The following is an 18,633-nucleotide window of genomic DNA, read 5'->3' as shown; positions in this document are numbered from 1 at the left end:
ATACAAATTCAGATAAAAAATAAATAAAACAAATCAGAAAATCTTAGCTGATTGGTGTAGGCAGTAGTTAGGTCAGTCTCAACGCGTTTCGCCTCCAGGGCTTCCTCAGGAGAATACATCATATCAAAAGATACACATATTTATAGTGCTTTCAGTTTCGTTTTGGCCAGCACTTCCGGTTCTAACCTAAACCGGAAGTGACGCGGCAGTGGCCGGGACGAGCCGCGTCACTTCCGGTTTCACGGAGCAAACGGACTCTATGTCCGTCTTGCGCTACTTATACAGACTGATCTAAAATTTATATTAACACTGCACCACCAATGCAATCTAATGTTAAATATCAAGCCACATATGCATTTAGTATGTAAGTCGGACCGAGCACTTCCGGTTCCGGAAATGACGCGAACCGGAAGTGCTGGCCAAAATGAAACTGAAAGCACTATAAATATGTGTATCTTTTGATATGATGTATTCTCCTGAGGAAGCCCTGGAGGCGAAACGCGTTGAGACTGACCTAACTACTGCCTACACCAATCAGCTAAGATTTTCTGATTTGTTTTATTTATTTTTTATCTGAATTTGTATTATTATTTTGTGGATTAAAATTTTTTATTGATAATACTATATAAGGCAGCAACAGTCGACTGATTCAGCCATTACATCATATTGGACCGACTTGATCTACCTGGATATAAATATATCCTATATGCTATATTGAATTTTCCTTTTGGTACGCATGAAATAGAGGGGAGGGTACCCCAAGATATATCTGAGGTTACTACACCATATGGCGATGATCTTTTGTCTCCTAGGTGGGGAACAGCCACAAAGAATTTAGTGAGACAGACAGGCCTAATCTCAAGAATCTATCCGGTACTTACTTCGTATATACCTATCTATCACTCCAATTTATTCAAAATACTACACCATATGGCGCTTGTTCTTCTCCCCTGCCTTCACAATGTTTTATGACTAGTTAACTACTACAACTCATGTTCCCCCTGGATTAACCATGTTGATATTTTAAGTATTATAACCTTGGATAGCTTTTTCATTCAGAAATGTATCCATTCCTTTTTTAAATCCAATTACAGAGTCCACCATTACCACCTTCCCTGGCAGGGAATTCCACATCCTGATTGCCCTAACAGTGAAGATCATAGTATCTCACCTGGCAGGTAAGTAGGAGTTGGGCTAGAGCTGTGGAGGATTGCTGCTTGGGCACCCCCTGTCAAGTGAAGGAGATCCAACTGAGGCAGCACAAGGGAACTCTCGAAAGAAGAACAAGGCTAGAGGAAGATCTGAGACAAAGAAATCTGACTTTTACCAGAGCTGACCAGAGGAAAGCACAAACACAGTCCCCCACTACCACAAATAATGCAGTCGAGTTTCCCACATTTGGGGAAATCACAGGGGTCAGCATACCCAGAATGCAATGAATGAACCTCACCCTGGGAGAACAATCTTCATGACCATGGTATCTCCTATGCAAAATAAGTATGATTTGGGATAGGGCTGGGGAGGGCCGCTGCTCAGGCACATCTCTGTCAAGTAAAGGAGATTCAACTGAGGCAGCACAAGGGAACTCTCATCTGGGGACAACAACTGCAGGGAGAACACATATTTTCAGATGAACATGGGAGGGCAGAAGGCTGCCTAATACTGAAGCACCCCCAAACAACAAACCAAATGCAACAACTAGTGCAAGCATTCCTGGGGGAAGGCCTGCAGCAGATGGATTTGAATATGGTGATGTCATCCAAGCAGTGGGTCAAAGTTGGCTTCAACCCTCGTCTGCATATGAAAAGAATAAAGGGGTGTGCAGGGCATGGCGGCCTTTTGCAGCGCTTGGATGACCCCTAGTTCGCATTAAACACCTCCACCCTCCTTCGGTGTGGGGCTCATGTTGGCTATGCCCCAGCCCCTGAAGCATTCAAGCTGATTTCTTGCAGCAGCTGGGCACTGTAACAGCTCCAGAGCTGCTCTGTAAAGCAAGTAAAAGGGTGTGGGCCCTGCAGCACTACCTGTAGTTTGCATTGTGCGTTGGAAGGCACAAAGTAAGCAGACGGGAGAAGTCAGGATAGTGCACAAGGGTATAGAAGGGAGGGGCTCAAGAAAAAAGAAGTGGAAACAGACAGCAAACTAGGCTGGAGAGAGACCTGAGACAAAGAGATCTGAATTATATGAGAGCCGACCAGGGGAAACACAAATTATGCAGTCAAGTTTCCCACATTTGGGGAAATCGCAGGGGCAGCACACCCAGAGTGCAATGGGTGAGCCTTGCCCTGGGAGAAGCATCTTCATGATCATAGTATCTCACCTGGCAGGTAAGTAGGAGTTGGGCTAGAGCTGGGGAGGGTCGCTGCTCGGGCACCCCCCTGTCAAGTGAAGGAGATCCAACTGAGGCAGCACAAGGGAACTCTCGAAAGAAGAACAAGGCTAGAGGAAGATCTGAGACAAAGAAATCTGACTTTTACCAGAGCTGACCAGAGGAAAGCACAAACACAGTCCCCCACTACCACAAATAATGCAGTTGAGTTTCCCACATTTGGGGAAATCACAGGGGTCAGCATACCCAGAATGCAATGAATGAACCTAACCCTGGGATAACAATCTTCATGACCATGGTATATCCTATGCAAAATAAGTATGATTTGGGATAGGGCTGGGGAGGGCCGCTGCTCAGGCACATCTCTGTCAAGTAAAGGAGATTCAACTGAGGCAGCACAAGGGAACTCTCATCTGGGGACAACAACTGCAGGGAGAACACATATTTTCAGATGAACATGGGAGGGCAGAAGGCTGCCTAAAACTGAAGCACCCCCAAACAACAAACCAAATGCAACTACTAGTGCAAGCATTCCTGGGGGAAGGCCTGCAGCAGATGGATTTGCATATGGTGATGTCATCCAAGCAGTGGGTCAAAGTTGGCTTCAACCCTCGTCTGCATATGAAAAGAAAAAAGGGGTGTGCAGGGCATGGCGCCCTTTTGCGGCGCTTGGATGACCCCTAGTTCGCATTAAACACCTCTACCCTCCTTCGGTGTGGGGCTCATGTTGGCTATGCCCCAGCCCCTGAAGCATTTAAGCTGATTTCTTGCAGCAGCTGGGCACTGTAACAGCTCCAGAGCTGCTCTGTAAAGCAAGTAAAAGGGTGTGGGCCCTGCAGCACTACCTGTAGTTTGCATTGTGCGTTGGAAGGCACAAAGTAAGCAGACGGGAGAAGTCAGGATAGTGCACAAGGGTATAGAAGGGAGGGGCTCAAGAAAAAAGAAGTGGAAACAGACAGCAAACTAGGCTGGAGAGAGACCTGAGACAAAGAGATCTGAATTATATGAGAGCCGACCAGGGGAAACACAAATTATGCAGTCAAGTTTCCCACATTTGGGGAAATCGCAGGGGCAGCACACCCAGAGTGCAATGGGTGAGCCTTGCCCTGGGAGAAGCATCTTCATGATCATAGTATCTCACCTGGCAGGTAAGTAGGAGTTGGGCTAGAGCTGGGGAGGGTCGCTGCTCGGGCACCCCCCTGTCAAGTGAAGGAGATCCAACTGAGGCAGCACAAGGGAACTCTCGAAAGAAGAACAAGGCTAGAGGAAGATCTGAGACAAAGAAATCTGACTTTTACCAGAGCTGACCAGAGGAAAGCACAAACACAGTCCCCCACTACCACAAATAATGCAGTTGAGTTTCCCACATTTGGGGAAATCACAGGGGTCAGCATACCCAGAATGCAATGAATGAACCTAACCCTGGGAGAACAATCTTCATGACCATGGTATCTCCTATGCAAAATAAGTATGATTTGGGATAGGGCTGGGGAGGGCCGCTGCTCAGGCACATCTCTGTCAAGTAAAGGAGATTCAACTGAGGCAGCACAAGGGAACTCTCATCTGGGGACAACAACTGCAGGGAGAACACATATTTTCAGATGAACATGGGAGGGCAGAAGGCTGCCTAATACTGAAGCACCCCCAAATAACAAACCAAATGCAACAACTAGTGCAAGCATTCCTGGGGGAAGGCCTGCAGCAGATGGATTTGAATATGGTGATGTCATCCAAGCAGTGGGTCAAAGTTGGCTTCAACCCTCGTCTGCATATGAAAAGAATAAAGGGGTGTGCAGGGCATGGCGGCCTTTTGCGGCGCTTGGATGACCCCTAGTTCGCATTAAACACCTCCACCCTCCTTCGGTGTGGGGCTCATGTTGGCTATGCCCCAGCCCCTGAAGCATTCAAGCTGATTTCTTGCAGCAGCTGGGCACTGTAACAGCTCCAGAGCTGCTCTGTAAAGCAAGTAAAAGGGTGTGGGCCCTGCAGCACTACCTGTAGTTTGCATTGTGCGTTGGAAGGCACAAAGTAAGCAGACGGGAGAAGTCAGGATAGTGCACAAGGGTATAGAAGGGAGGGGCTCAAGAAAAAAGAAGTGGAAACAGACAGCAAACTAGGCTGGAGAGAGACCTGAGACAAAGAGATCTGAATTATATGAGAGCCGACCAGGGGAAACACAAATTATGCAGTCAAGTTTCCCACATTTGGGGAAATCGCAGGGGCAGCACACCCAGAGTGCAATGGGTGAGCCTTGCCCTGGGAGAAGCATCTTCATGATCATAGTATCTCACCTGGCAGGTAAGTAGGAGTTGGGCTAGAGCTGGGGAGGGTCGCTGCTCGGGCACCCCCCTGTCAAGTGAAGGAGATCCAACTGAGGCAGCACAAGGGAACTCTCGAAAGAAGAACAAGGCTAGAGGAAGATCTGAGACAAAGAAATCTGACTTTTACCAGAGCTGACCAGAGGAAAGCACAAACACAGTCCCCCACTACCACAAATAATGCAGTTGAGTTTCCCACATTTGGGGAAATCACAGGGGTCAGCATACCCAGAATGCAATGAATGAACCTAACCCTGGGAGAACAATCTTCATGACCATGGTATCTCCTATGCAAAATAAGTATGATTTGGGATAGGGCTGGGGAGGGCCGCTGCTCAGGCACATCTCTGTCAAGTAAAGGAGATTCAACTGAGGCAGCACAAGGGAACTCTCATCTGGGGACAACAACTGCAGGGAGAACACATATTTTCAGATGAACATGGGAGGGCAGAAGGCTGCCTAATACTGAAGCACCCCCAAACAACAAACCAAATGCAACAACTAGTTCAAGCATTCCTGGGGGAAGGCCTGCCGCAGATGGATTTGCATATGGTGATGTCATCCATGCAGTGGGTCAAAGTTGGTTCAAACACCTTTGCAAAGTTCTATAAGTTTGATACCCTGGCTGAGGAGGACCTCCTGTTTGCTCAATCAGTGCTGCAGAGTCATCCGCACTCTCCTGCCCGTTTGGGAGCTTTGGTATAATCCCCATGGTCCTTACGGAGTCCCCAGCATCCTCTAGGACGTAAGAGAAAATAAGATTTTAAACCTACCGGTAAATCTTTTTCTCGTAGTCCGTAGAGGATGCTGGGTGCCCGTCCCAAGTGCGGTCTACTTCTGCAAGACTTGTATATAGTTATTGCTTACATAAGGGTTATATGTTAGTTTTCATCGGTCTTGGACTGATGCTATGTTGTTTTCATACTGTTAACTGGGTAGTATATCACAAGTTATACGGTGTGATTGGTGTGGCTGGTATGAATCTTGACCTTGGATTAACAAAAATCCTTTCCTCGTACTGTCCGTCTCCTCTGGGCACAGTTTCTCTAACTGAGGTATGGAGGAGGGGCATAGAGGGAGGAGCCAGTGCACACCCAGATCAAAAGTCTTTTTTAAAGTGCCCATGTCTGCTGCGGAGCCCGTCTATCCCCCATGGTCCTTACGGAGTCCCCATCATCCTCTACGGACTACGAGAAAAAAAAATTACCGGTAGGTTTAAAATGTTATTTTTTTCTCTGCAACCCACTGCTAAATTGTGCTTCCTAGCTGTTTTTTATAAAATCACTTAATTAAATCTAACTCTGATTACGTCAGAGAAGGCCAGGTACCCTACACCATAAGAGGGGGTATGAAATTTTGACTTGTCTTCTTAAAGATCACCAAAATCTGTTGACAAGGTCAATTACATCCCTGGGTGGGATAGAACCACCAACCTTTTGGTTAATAGCCCATGTAAGTGCAAGAAATCCTGAAGCACTCACTCATCATGGGAAAGTACCAATGTGTTTCTTACAAAAATTCTCCAGATTATTGACTTTTTAAAGTTTTTCTAGGAAACGTTCTAGATGAATGCTTATTAGCCTTTGTCAGTATTGACTTTTGCAAGGTGTCTCTGTGGCGCAATCGGTTAGCATGTTTGGCTATTAACCAAAAGGTTGGTGGTTCAATCCCACCCAGGGATGTAATTGACCTTGTAATCAGATTTTGGTGATCTTTAAGTAGACAAGTCAAAATTTCAAAAACCCCCCTTATGGTGTAGGGTACCTGGCCTTCTCTGATGTAATCAGAGTTAGATTTGATTAAGTGATTTTATAAAAAAACAGCTAGGAAGCACAATTTAGCAGTGGGTTGCAGAGAAAAAAAATTATGCTGGCAGAAAAGTACAATTGAGTGATTAAACAGCTCTTCATTTTCTGATTTTATGTTTATGCTAACAAATTTGCTCTCTGAAAAGTGTCCACAAAGCCAAGTCTCTGATTAACACCTTTGTAGGAATGGTTTTTCACCTATTACTGAATTAAACTTGCTTCATTGGAAAGGCATCAAAGATGCATCCTCATTTCAATGTCTACTGAAATAATACAGGTTGACACCAGGAAACGTCACTGCATCATTGCTGCTTCCTCATGGGGAAGTCTGTTTAATGTGAAAACAAGGTGATATCTAATCAGCACACAGGTAAGGAATTAAGAAAATCTTTCTTTATGGGTGAAGATGTTTCTCACAAATTGTTGTCCCAATGCATCATTGAAATTCAAGATGGAAGATGATTTTCATATATCACTTGTACATTTTGCATTGCTCTTCTGGTGACAATGTAGTTTGTTTTTGTCAATTACCATTTCAGTAATAGGGTAAAGAAAATTAAGTGGATTTTTTAAAGAAAACAATGCTGTCAATATACTATTAAAACAAATTAAAATGATAAAAGTTATTGTACTTTAAGTAAAAATAAAAGAGCCAAAATATCAATCCCAGTTTTTGATTACTTTAATTATAAAAAAAAAAATGCACATAGCAGAGGATAGTTTCGATCAATCGACCTCTGGGGTATGGGCCCAGCATGCTTCCATTGCACTACTCTGCTGCTCATGGAAGTGTAAGAGATCCTGAAGACTAAATTGATTAAAGGCCTAAAAGTACTTGACTATAAGGAAAGACTTACTAGGCTGAATATTTATACACTAGAAAAGAGGTGCCTAAGAGGAGATATTATTAATATCTTCAAATATGTAAAGATACATAACAAAGAGTTATCAGAGGAATTATTTATTAAAAGAACACGTGGTCACTCGCTGCGACTGGAGGAAAGTTCAGAACGCAATGGAGGAAAGGATTCTTCACTGTTAGGGCAATCAGGATGTGGAATTCCCTGCCAGGGAAGGTGGTAATGGCGGACTCTGTAATTGGATTTAAAAAAGGAATGGATACATTTCTGAATGAAAAAGCTATCCAAGGTTATAATACTTAAAATATCAACATGGTTAATCCGGGGGTAACATGAGTTATAGTAGCTAACTAGTCATAAAACATTATTCAGCAAGTATGTAGAATCATCACAACTTAAAACAGGTTGAACACGATGGGCAATTTGCCTCTATTCAACCTCAAAAACTATGTTACTATATTACTATGTTATTGTAGTATACAGAACACCACAATGCAATGAGCAGTGATAGTGAGCACTGATGAGGATACTAGAACTGACACTGAGCAGCAAGATGCAGCACTGGACTATTAGTAATGTACTGTAGTATGCTGAGCACCACAATGCAGCACAAGACAATGAGCAGTGATACTGAGCACTGATGAGGATACTACTGAGAACTGACACTGAGCAGGAGAGACACACTACTAGTATTACTGAGCAGCAATAAGTAACCACTGATACTGAGCACTGATATTGAGATTTCCACTGAGAGAACATAGCCACGTCCTCTCCGCTCTCTCTTCAATGCACGAGTAAAAATGGCAGCAACGCGCAGCTCTTTATATGGAATCCGAATCTCGCGAGAATCCGACAGCGGGATGATGACATTTTCCCTTGTTCAGGTTTTCCGAGTCAGGCGGGAACAACCGAGCCTGCCTTGGACCAGTGTAAACCACGTGGAGTTTGTGGGGAATTCGGTTCTCGGAGAACCGAACCCGCTCCTCTCTACCTTATACCCATCAATTTTTTTATTTTCAATCTAAGCCCCTGCAGTTTTCTGTAAGCATCTGCTTCGCTATGATGATCAACAAGTCACAAGGGCAAACACTCAGGGTTTGAGGCGTAGATCTTAGGACCAGCTGCTACAAGCATGGCAGAGGTGTCACTATCACTGGTGACACCCAGAGAGGTGGCGAGGGAGATTGTAATGCAGTGCGCGCAGATAAGCAGCGCAATGGTAAAAAGGAGGCATGGTTTCATAGGTAGGGGCGTGGCCTGGTGGCCTGAATCTACATTTTGTTGCTCCGGGTGTCCCGGGGGTTGGGGGCTGCACCCGGGGACTAGTGTGTGAGCGGTGCTGGCTCCTGCACAGTGACAGGGCATGGCCACCCAGCATGACGCCTCCCTTCTTGACCATGCTGTAATTGCAGTCGCACTGCAGTTCAGCGTGATCATAAAAAATGGTGTAGGCTCCTGCTGGGGCAGACTGTATGTGCGCGCAGGAAGCCGCCACCATTTTTGTGATCACAGCGGCTGAATGTGATGTCATACAGCCGCTGTGACCATGCCTCCTGTGTCTCCTCTGTTGCAGACCCCATTTTGAAGCCTTGCCCCCGCACCGCTCCATCTCTGACTTGGAAATGGAGTGTTGCTGACCCACCTCTCCCCCCCTTCCCCGCCCCGATTGACAGGCAGAGGCGATCACATTCTCTGCGGGGTGCCGCAGAAAATGCAGGCACATGCGTATGCTCTTAGCAATTTTTGCAGTTGGATCGCTTATTGTGATTGCAATCCAACCTGAATCAGGCCCTATTACCTATCACAATGCGCTGCGGGCAGTACAAAATTGGGTTAATATAGGAGAAAAACCCCCAGACCTGTGCTCCTTAACTGTACCTGGTGGCTAGTGGAGCGGCTGCCCAGTAATCAGTATCCACCGCAGTGCGCACACGGCCCACCCCCTACGGCCTCGCTCCCCTTCATCAGCGGCCTCGTGATCCGGAAGGGTGGTGTGTGTGTGACTGACCTTAGGATGAAACCGGAGCCTCCGCTGCAGTGACCCAGCAACCAGGGCACGGGAGTATACAGCGCCGCTGGGAGTGATGAAGCTGCAGTAAAGATGTCTATTAGACCTAGCCTGCTGCAGCCCTTGTAGATTCTCATAAAACAAGTTCTTCTTTTCTTGTCAAAATTAATAGCTAAGAATAGGCTGCCTGAGGCAGGCCCCTGTTAAGTGGCCTGCTACTGAAGGCACCAACTACAAACTGAGCTCCCTGTTCATGGAAGCGGGGTTATAGAGGAGAATGCACTGAGCTTCTTGGGAACAGTCAAAAGCTTTGAGCCGGTTGGTGCCTCAGATCAAGATCCTACTCTACACCCCAATGTGAATCCTTGTGGAGTCCAGTGTACCCCACAGAAGAAATTAATGTGTCACACCCATTGGCAGCAACCTTAGAATAGCTGCTGACGGGCACAATTGAGAAAGGAAGGGGGGGGGGACATTTGAATCCAGCACATAGATGCAATTCAAATATGTAATTTGTACCTTCCTATTTTAAAATATAATGGATGAACCTCACCCTGTGAGAACAATCTTCATGATCAAGAGATCTCATATGCAAAATAAGGATGAGTTGGGATAGGGCTGGGGAGGGTGGCTGCTCGGGCAGCCCCTCCCCCGTCAAGTTAAGGAGATTCAACTGAGGAAGCACAAGGGAACTCTCGTCTGGGGACAACAACTGCAGGGAGACCACATCTTTTCAGATGAACATGGGAGGGCGGAAGGCTGCCTAATACTGAAGCACCATATGCAACAACTAGTACAAGCATTCCTGGGGGAAGGTCTGCAGCAGACGGATTTGCATACGGTGATGTTATCCAAGCAGTGGGCCAAAGTTGACTGGAACCCTCATCTGCATATGAAAAGAGAAAAGGGGCATGCAGGGCATGGCGGCCTTTTGCGGTGCTTGGATGACCCCTAGTTCGCATTAAACACCCCCACCCTCCTTTGGTGTGGGGCTCATGTTGGCCATGCCCCATCCCCTGAAGCATTCAAGCTGATTTCTTGCAGCAGCTGGGCACTGTAACAGCTCCAGAGCTGTTCTGTAAGGCAAGTAAAAGGGTGTGGGCCCTGCAGCACCACCTGTAGTTCGCATTGTGCGTTGGAAGGCACAAAGTAAGCAGACGGGAGGAGAAGTCAGGATAGTGCGCAAGGGCATTCTTTTCTCTTAGTCCGTAGAGGATGCTGGGGTCACATTAAGAACCATGGGGTATAGACGGGATCCGCAAGAGACATGGGCACTTTAAGACTTTCAAAGGGTGTGAACTGGCTCCTCCCTCTATGCCCCTCCTCCAGACTCCAGTTATAGGAACTGTGCCCAGGGAGACGGACATTTCGAGGAAAGGATTTATTGTTAAACTAAGGTGAGCATCTTACCAGCTCACACCTTAAGCATGCCGCAGAAAGTGGCATTCAACAGAACACAAGCCAACGGCATGAACAATTGCAGCAAAAAGCTGACCAGAACCATAACACAACATGTGTATAACCACAAGTAATAACTGCAGACACAGTATGGACTGGGACGGGTGCCCAGCATCCTCTACAGACTAAGAGAAAAGGATTTACCGGTAGGTATTAAAATCCTATTTTCTCATACGACCTAGAGGATGCTGGGGTCACATTAAGAACCATGGGGTTATACCAAAGCTCTTGAACGGGTGGGAGAGTGCGTACGACTCTGCAGCACCGAATGACCCAACTTAAGGTTATCATCAGCCAAGGTATCAAACTTGTAAAACTTAGCAAAAGTGTTTACTAAATAGCTGCTCGGCAAAGTTGCAATGCCGAGACTCCCCGACCAGCTGCCAAGGATGAACCCACCTTTCTAGTAGAATGGGTCTTCACCTACTTCAGTAACGGCAATCCTGCCGTGGAACGAGCATGCTGAATCTTACCACAGATCCAGCGCATAATGGTCTACATGGAAGCAGGACACCCAATCCTGATGGGAGCATACAGGACAAACAGAGCCTCTGTTTTCCTAATCTGAACCGTTCTGGTGACATAAATTTTCAAAGTTCTGACCACAGCCAGAGACTTTGACTCAACGAAGGTGTCAGTGGCCAAAGGCACCATGTGGAAAGATGAACCACCTTCGGCAGAAATTGTTGACGTGTCCTCAATTCTGCTCTATCTTCATGAAAGATCAAATAAAGGCTCTTGTGATACTGCATGGTTTGTACTGTTTTCCATGTGCTCCCAGATCTTTCAAGCAAGTAGCATGGTCAAGAAAGTTCTGTTTGAAAAGAAACAAACATTTACTGTCATTGTTATGCAAATAAACTTACATTAAAGCTAACAAGAAAGCACACTCGTTCTGTCTTTAAACTGATAAAAGAAACCCCAATAATATGGGGCATGCAAAAATTGAGATAAAACTCAGTTTTGCTCCTCTCCACGGAAATCTTTAATAAAAGGCGAAATATTTGTTAGTTCTGAAGAGAAACCAGAGCATGACCAAGATTCCACCTGTCGCCTGAGTGCCATGCCAGCAGTTCTCATTCAGATCAAAGTGAGCACCCAATTTGAATGAAAGAAAGCAGATTTCTCACCAGGCTTCCCCTTGCTATAAACATGGTTTGTACTCTTTTCCATGTGCTCCCAGATCTTTCAAGCAATTAGTATGGTCAAGAAAGTTCTGCTTGAAAAGAAACAGACATTTATAGTCATTGTTATGCAAATAAACTTACATTAAAGCTAACAAGAAAGCACACTCGTTCTGTCTTTAAACTGATAAAAGAAACCCCAATAATATGGGGCATGCAAAAATTGAGATAAAACTCAGTTTTGCTCCTCTCCACAGAAATCTTTAATAAAAGGCGAAAGATTTGTTCGTTCTGAAGAGAAACCAGAGCATGACCAAGATTCCACCTGTCGCCTAAATGCTGTGCCAGCAGTCCTCATTCAGATCAAAGTGAGCGCCCAACTTGAAAGAAAGCAGATTTCTCACCTGGCTTCTCCTTGCTATAAGCATGGTTTGTACTGTATTCCATGTGCTCCCAGATCTTTCAAGCAAGTAGCATGGTCAAGAAAGTTCTGTTTGAAAAGAAACAAACATTTACTGTCATTTCTATGCAAATGAGCTTACATTAAAGCTAACAAGAAAGCACACTCGTTCTGTCTTTAAACTGATAAAAGAAACCCCAATAATATGGGGCATGCAAAAATTGAGATAAAACTCGGTTTTGCTCCTCTCCACGGAAATCTTTAGTAAAAGGCGAAAGATTTGTTCGTTCTGAAGAGAAACCAGAGCATGACCAAGATTTTCATCTGAAAATATGTGTTCTCCCTGCAGTTGTTGTCCCCAGATGAGAGTTCCCTTGTGCTGCCTCAGTTGAATCTCCTTTACTTGACAGAGATGTGCCTGAGCAGCGGCCCTCCCCAGCCCTATCCCAAATCATACTTATTTTGCATAGGAGATACCATGGTCATGAAGATTGTTCTCCCAGGGTGAGGTTCATTCATTGCATTCTGGGTATGCTGACCCCTGTGATTTTCCCAAATGTGGGAAACTCGCTTTTATACCCTTGTGCACTATCCTGACTTCTCCTCCTGTCTGCTTACTTTGTGCCTTCCAATGCACAATGCAAACTACAGGTAGTGCTGCAGGGCCCACACCCTTTTACTTGCCTTACAGAGCAGCTCTGGAGCTGTTACAGTGCCAAGCTTCTGCAAGAAATCAGCTTGAATGCTTCAGGGGATGGGGCATGGCCAACATGAGCCCCACACCGAAGGAGGGTGGGGGTGTTTAATGCGAACTAAGGGTCATCCAAGCGCCGCAAAAGGCCGCCATGCCCTGCACACCCCTTTTCTCTTTTCATATGCAGATGAGGGTTCCAGCCAACTTTGGCCCACTGCTTGGATGACATCACCGTATGCAAATCCGTCTTCTGCAGAACTTCCCCCAGGAATGCTTGTACTAGTTGTTGCATTTGGTTTGTTGTTTGGGGGTGCTTCAGTATTAGGCAGCCTTCTGCCCTCCCATGTTCATCTGAAAAAATGTGTTCTCCCTGCAGTTGTTGTCCCCAGATGAGAGTTCCCTTGTGCTGCCTCAGTTGAATCTCCTTTACTTGACAGAGATGTGCATGAGCAGCGGCCCTCCCCAGCCCTATCCCAAATCATACTTATTTTGCATAGGAGATACCATGGTCATGAAGATTGTTCTCCCAGGGTGAGGTTCATTCATTGCATTTTGGGTATGCTGACCCCTGTGATTTACCCAAATGTGGGAAACTCAACTGCATTATTTGTGGTAGTGGGGGACTGTGTTTGTGCTTTCCTCTGGTCAGCTCTGGTAAAACTCAGATTTCTTTATCTCAGATTTTCCTCTAGCCTTGTTCTTCTTTCGAGAGTTCCCTTGTGCTGCCTCAGTTGGATCTCCTTCACTTTACAGGGAAGTACCCGAGCAGCGACCCTCCCCAGCTCTCGCCCAACTCCTACTTACCTGCCAGGTGAGATACTATGATCATGAAGGTGCTTCTCCCAGGGCAAGGCTCACCCATTGCACTCTGGGTGTGCTGCTCCTGCGATTTCCCCAAATGTGGGAAACTTGACTGCATAATTTGTGTTTCCCCTGGTCGGCTCTCGTATAATTCAGATCTCTTTGTCTCAGGTCTCTCTCCAGCCTAGTTTGCTGTCTGTTTCCACTTCTCTTTTCTTGAGCCGCTCCCTTCTATGCCCTTGCGCACTATCCTGACTTCTCCTCCTTTCTGCTTACTTTGTGCCTTCCAACGCACAATGCGAACTATAGGTAGTGCTGCAGGGCCCACACCCTTTTACTTGCCTTACAGAGCAGCTCTGGAGCTGTTACAGTGCCCAGCTGCTGCAAGAAATCAGCTTGAATGCTTCAGGGGCTGGGGCATAGCCAACATGAGCCCCACACCGAAGGAGGGTGGAGGTGTTTAATGCAAACTAGGGGTCATCCAAGCGCCGCAAAAGGCCGCCATGCCCTGCATAACCCTTTTCTCTTTTTATATGCAGATGAGGGTTCCAGCCAACTTTGGCCCACTGCTTGGATGACATCACCGTATGCAAATCCGTCTTCTGCAGACCTTCACCCTGGAATGCTTTTACTAGTTGTTGCATTTGGTTTGTTGTTTGGGGATGCTTCAGTATTAGGCAGCCTTCTGCCCTCCCATGTTCATCTGAAAATATGTGTTCTCCCTGCAGTTGTTGTACCCAGATGAGAGTTCCCTTGTGCTGCCTCAGTTGAATCTCCTTTACTTGACAGAGATGTGCCTGAGCAGCGGCCCTCCCCAGCCCTATCCCAAATCATACTTATTTTGCATAGGAGTTACCATGGTCATGAAGATTGTTCTCCCAGGGTGAGGTTCATTCATTGCATTCTGGGTATGCTGACCCCTGTGATTTCCCCAAATGTGGGAAACTCGACTGCATTATTTGTGGTAGTGGGGGACTGTGTTTGTGCTTTCCTCTGGTCAGCTCTGGTAAAAGTCAGATTTCTTTGTCTCAGATCTTCCTCTAGCCTTGTTCTTCTTTCGAGAGTTTCTTTGTGCTGCCTCAGTTGGATCTCCTTCACTTGACAGGGGGGTGCCCGAGCAGCGACCCTCCCCAGCTCTAGCCCAACTCCTACTTACCTGCCAGGTGAGATACTATGATCAGGAAGTTGCTTCTCCCAGGGCAAGGCTCACCCATTGCACTCTGGGTGTGCTGCTCCTACGATTTCCCCAAATGTGGGACACTTGACTGCATAATTTGTGTTTCCTCTGGTCGGCTCTCGTATAATTCAGATCTCTTTGTCTCAGGTCTTTCTCCAGCCTAGTTTGCTGTCTGTTTCCACTTCTTTTATCTTGAGCCCCTCCCTTCTATACCCTTGTGCACTATCCTGACTTCTCCTCCCGTCTGCTTACTTTGTGCCTTCCAATGCACAATGCAAACTACAGGTAGTGCTGCAGGGCCCACACAATCTTTTACTTGCCTTACAGAGCAGCTCTGGAGCTGTTACAGTGCCCAGCTGCTGCAAGAAATCAGCTTGAATGCTTCAGGGGATGGGGCATGGCCAACATGAGCCCCACACCAAAGGTGGGTGGGGGTGTTTAATGCGAACTAGGGGTCATCCAAGCACCGCAAAAGGCCGCCATGCCCTGCACGCCCCTTTTCTCTTTTCATATGCAGATGAGGGTTGAAGCCAACTTTGACCCACTGCTTGGATGACATCACCATATGCAAATCCATCTGCGGCAGGCCTTCCCCCAGGAATGCTTGCACTAGTTGTTGCATTTGGTTTGTTGTTTGGGGGTGCTTCAGTTTTAGGCAGCCTTCTGCCCTCCCATGTTCATCTGAAAATATGTGTTCTCCCTGCAGTTGTTGTCCCCAGATGAGAGTTCCCTTGTGCTGCCTCAGTTGAATCTCCTTTACTTGACAGAGATGTGCCTGAGCAGCGGCCCTCCCAGCCCTATCCCAAATCATACTTATTTTGCATAGGAGACACCATGGTCATGAAGATTGTTCACCCAGGGTGAGGTTCATTCATTGCATTCTGGGTATGCTGACCCCTGTGATTTCCCCAAATGTGGGAAACTCGCCTGCATTTTTTGTGGTAGTGGGGGACTGTGTTTGTGTTTTCCTCTGGTCAGCTCTGGTAAAAGTCAGATTTCTTTGTCTCATATATTCCTCTAGCCTTGTTCTTCTTTCGAGAGTTCCCTTGTGCTGCCTCAGTTGGATCTCCTTCACTTGACAGGGGGGTGCCCGAGCAGTGACCCTCCCCAGCTCTAGCCCAACTCCTACTTACCTGCCAGGTGAGATACTATGATCATGAAGGTGCTTCTCCCAGGGCAAGGCTCACCCATTGCACTCTGGGTGTGCTGCTCCTGCGATTTCCCCAAATGTGGGAAACTTGATTGCATAATTTGTGTTTCCCCTGGTCGGCTCTCGTATAATTCAGATCTCTTTGTCTCAGGTCTCTCTCCAGCCTAGTTTGCTGTCTGTTTCCACTTCTCTTTTCTGGAGCCACTGCCTTCTATGCCCTTGCGCACTATCCTGACTTCTCCCGTCTGCTTACTTTGTGCCTTCCAACACACAATGCGAACTACAGGTAGTGCTGCAGGGCCCACACCCTTTTAGTTGCCTTACAGAGCAGCTCTGGAGCTGTTACAGTGCCCAGCTGCTGCAAGAAATCAGCTTGAATGCTTCAGGGGCTGGGGCATAGCCAACATGAGCCCAACACCAAAGGAGGGTGGGGGTGTTTAATGCGAACTAGGGGTCATCCAAGCACCGCAAAAGGCCGCCATGCCCTGCATGCCCCTTTTCTCTTTTCATATGCAAATGAGGGTTCCAGCCAACTTTGGCCCACTGCTTGGATGACATCACCGTATGCAAATCCGTCTGCTGCAGACCTTCCCCCAGGAATGCTTGTACTAGTTGTTGCATATGGTTTGATATTTGATGGTGCTTCAGTATTAGGCAGCCTTCTGCCCTCCCATGTTCATCTGAAAAGATGTGGTCTCCCTGCAGTTGTTGTCCCCAGACGAGAGTTCCCTTGTGCTTCCTCAGTTGAATCTCCTTAACTTGACGGGGGAGGGGCCGAGCAGCCACCCTCCCCAGCCCTATCCCAACTCATACTTATTTTGCATATGAGATCTCTTGATCATGAAGATTGTTCTCACAGGGTGAAGTTCATCCATTATATTTTAAAATAGGAAGGTACAAATTACATATTTGAATTGCATCTATGTGCTGGATTCAAATGTCCCCCCCCCCTTCCTTTCTCAATTGTGCCCATCAGCAGCTATTCTAAGGTTGCTGCCAATGGGTGTGACACATTAATTTCTTCTGTGGGGTACACAGGACTCCACAAGGATTCACATTGGGGTGTAGAGTAGGATCTTGATCTGAGGCACCAACCGGCTCAAAGCTTTTGACTGTTCCCAAGATGCTCAGTGCATCCTCCTCTATAACTCCGCTTCCATGAACAGGGAGCTCAGTTTGTAGTTGGTGCCTTCAGTAGCAGGCCACTTAACAGGGGCCTGCCTCAGGCAGCCTATTCTTAGCTATTCATTTTGACAAGAAAAGAAGAACTTGTTTTATGAGAATCTACAAGGGCTGCAGCAGGCTAGGTCTAATAGACATCTTTACTGCAGCTTCATCACTCCCAGCGGCGCTGTATACTCCCGTGCCCTGGTTGCTGGGTCACTGCAGCGGAGGCTCCGGTTTCTTCCTAAGGTCAGTCACACACACACCGCCCTTCCGGATCACGAGGCCGCTGATGAAGGGGAGCGTGGCCGTAGGGGGTGGACCGTGTGCGCACTGGCGTGGACACTGATTACTGGGCAGCCGCTCCACTAGCCACCAGGTACAGTTAAGGAGCACAGGTCTGGGGGTTTTTCTCCTATATTAAACCAATTTTGTACTGCCCGCAGCGCATTGTGATAGGTAATAGGGCCTGATTCAGGTTGGATTGCAATCACAATAAGTGATCCAACTGCAAAAATTGCTAAGAGCATACGCATGTGCCTGCATTTTCTGCGGCACCCCGCAGAGAATGCGATCGCCTCTGCCTGTCAATCGGGGCAGGGGGGGAGAGGGGGGTCAGCAACACTCCATTTCCAAGTCAGGGATGGAGCGGTGCGGGGGCAAGGCTTCAAAATGGGGTCTGCAATGGAGGAGACACAGGGGGCGTGGTCACAGCGGCTGTATGACATCACATTCAGCCGCTGTGATCACAAAAATGGTGGCGGCTTCCTGCGCGCACATACAGTCTGCACCAGCAGGAGGCTACACCATTTTTTATGATCACGCTGAACTGCAGTGCGACTGCAATTACAGCATGGTCAAGAAGGGAGGCGTCATGCTGGGTGGCCATAAGAGATGAGCGGGTTCGGTTCCTCGGAATCCGAACCCGCCCGAACTTCACCCTTTTTTGCACGGGTCCGAGCAGACTCGGATCCTCCCGCCTTGCTCGGTTAACCCGAGCGCGCCCGAACGTCATCATCCCGCTGTCGGATTCTCACGAGACTTGGATTCTATATAAGGAGCCGCGCGTCGCCGCCATTTTCACACGTGCATTGAGATTGATAGGGAGAGGACGTGGCTGGCGTCCTCTCCGTTTAGATTAGAAGATAGAGACGAGTGACATTTGATTTACTACTAATTTGGGGAGCAGTTGAACTTGTCAGGAGTACTCAGTAGTGCAGAGTTTTGCTGATAGTGACCACCAGTTTTATTATTTATAATCCGTTCTCTGCCTGAAAAAAAACGATACACATACCATATCTGTGCTCAGCCTCAGTGTGCTGCATGATATATCATCTATGTA

General features: G+C 47.0%; 13 non-coding genes and 4 pseudogenes across 13 annotated transcripts; 7 read left to right on the top strand and 10 right to left on the bottom strand.

Annotated features, from left to right (window-relative positions):
* Nucleotides 1-1,337: 1,337 nt before the first annotated feature.
* Nucleotides 1,338-1,501, bottom strand: LOC135028592 (U1 spliceosomal RNA). Its single transcript, XR_010224850.1, has one exon. It is a non-coding gene; the product is annotated as a U1 spliceosomal RNA (small nuclear RNA).
* Nucleotides 1,502-2,193: 692 nt separating this feature from the next.
* On the bottom strand, nucleotides 2,194-2,335 carry LOC135028642 (U1 spliceosomal RNA; annotated as a pseudogene).
* Nucleotides 2,336-2,487: 152 nt separating this feature from the next.
* On the bottom strand, nucleotides 2,488-2,651 carry LOC135028732 (U1 spliceosomal RNA). The gene has a single exon (XR_010224965.1). It is a non-coding gene; the product is annotated as a U1 spliceosomal RNA (small nuclear RNA).
* Nucleotides 2,652-3,343: 692 nt separating this feature from the next.
* Nucleotides 3,344-3,485, bottom strand: LOC135028641 (U1 spliceosomal RNA; annotated as a pseudogene).
* Nucleotides 3,486-3,637: 152 nt separating this feature from the next.
* LOC135028649 (U1 spliceosomal RNA) lies at nucleotides 3,638-3,801 on the bottom strand. Its single transcript, XR_010224898.1, has one exon. It is a non-coding gene; the product is annotated as a U1 spliceosomal RNA (small nuclear RNA).
* A 692-nt stretch (nucleotides 3,802-4,493) lies between these two features.
* LOC135028640 (U1 spliceosomal RNA) lies at nucleotides 4,494-4,635 on the bottom strand (annotated as a pseudogene).
* Nucleotides 4,636-4,787: 152 nt separating this feature from the next.
* On the bottom strand, nucleotides 4,788-4,951 carry LOC135028638 (U1 spliceosomal RNA). The gene has a single exon (XR_010224892.1). It is a non-coding gene; the product is annotated as a U1 spliceosomal RNA (small nuclear RNA).
* A 6,747-nt stretch (nucleotides 4,952-11,698) lies between these two features.
* LOC135028753 (U5 spliceosomal RNA) lies at nucleotides 11,699-11,814 on the bottom strand. Its single transcript, XR_010224986.1, has one exon. It is a non-coding gene; the product is annotated as a U5 spliceosomal RNA (small nuclear RNA).
* A 286-nt stretch (nucleotides 11,815-12,100) lies between these two features.
* LOC135028748 (U5 spliceosomal RNA) lies at nucleotides 12,101-12,216 on the bottom strand. The gene has a single exon (XR_010224981.1). It is a non-coding gene; the product is annotated as a U5 spliceosomal RNA (small nuclear RNA).
* A 282-nt stretch (nucleotides 12,217-12,498) lies between these two features.
* On the bottom strand, nucleotides 12,499-12,614 carry LOC135028729 (U5 spliceosomal RNA). The gene has a single exon (XR_010224962.1). It is a non-coding gene; the product is annotated as a U5 spliceosomal RNA (small nuclear RNA).
* A 144-nt stretch (nucleotides 12,615-12,758) lies between these two features.
* LOC135028720 (U1 spliceosomal RNA) lies at nucleotides 12,759-12,886 on the top strand (annotated as a pseudogene).
* A 593-nt stretch (nucleotides 12,887-13,479) lies between these two features.
* On the top strand, nucleotides 13,480-13,643 carry LOC135028774 (U1 spliceosomal RNA). Its single transcript, XR_010225006.1, has one exon. It is a non-coding gene; the product is annotated as a U1 spliceosomal RNA (small nuclear RNA).
* A 152-nt stretch (nucleotides 13,644-13,795) lies between these two features.
* LOC135028630 (U1 spliceosomal RNA) lies at nucleotides 13,796-13,958 on the top strand. Its single transcript, XR_010224885.1, has one exon. It is a non-coding gene; the product is annotated as a U1 spliceosomal RNA (small nuclear RNA).
* A 674-nt stretch (nucleotides 13,959-14,632) lies between these two features.
* On the top strand, nucleotides 14,633-14,796 carry LOC135028770 (U1 spliceosomal RNA). The gene has a single exon (XR_010225002.1). It is a non-coding gene; the product is annotated as a U1 spliceosomal RNA (small nuclear RNA).
* A 152-nt stretch (nucleotides 14,797-14,948) lies between these two features.
* Nucleotides 14,949-15,111, top strand: LOC135028674 (U1 spliceosomal RNA). The gene has a single exon (XR_010224922.1). It is a non-coding gene; the product is annotated as a U1 spliceosomal RNA (small nuclear RNA).
* A 675-nt stretch (nucleotides 15,112-15,786) lies between these two features.
* Nucleotides 15,787-15,950, top strand: LOC135028590 (U1 spliceosomal RNA). Its single transcript, XR_010224848.1, has one exon. It is a non-coding gene; the product is annotated as a U1 spliceosomal RNA (small nuclear RNA).
* Nucleotides 15,951-16,102: 152 nt separating this feature from the next.
* On the top strand, nucleotides 16,103-16,265 carry LOC135028652 (U1 spliceosomal RNA). The gene has a single exon (XR_010224901.1). It is a non-coding gene; the product is annotated as a U1 spliceosomal RNA (small nuclear RNA).
* The last annotated feature ends 2,368 nt before the right edge of the window (nucleotides 16,266-18,633 follow it).

This window comes from Pseudophryne corroboree, unplaced genomic scaffold, assembly GCF_028390025.1.
Source record: "Pseudophryne corroboree isolate aPseCor3 unplaced genomic scaffold, aPseCor3.hap2 scaffold_480, whole genome shotgun sequence".
NCBI lineage: Eukaryota > Metazoa > Chordata > Amphibia > Anura > Myobatrachidae > Pseudophryne > Pseudophryne corroboree.
The sequence above is the reverse complement of the archived record's forward strand: the minus strand, read 5'-3'. Positions and strand labels throughout refer to the sequence as shown.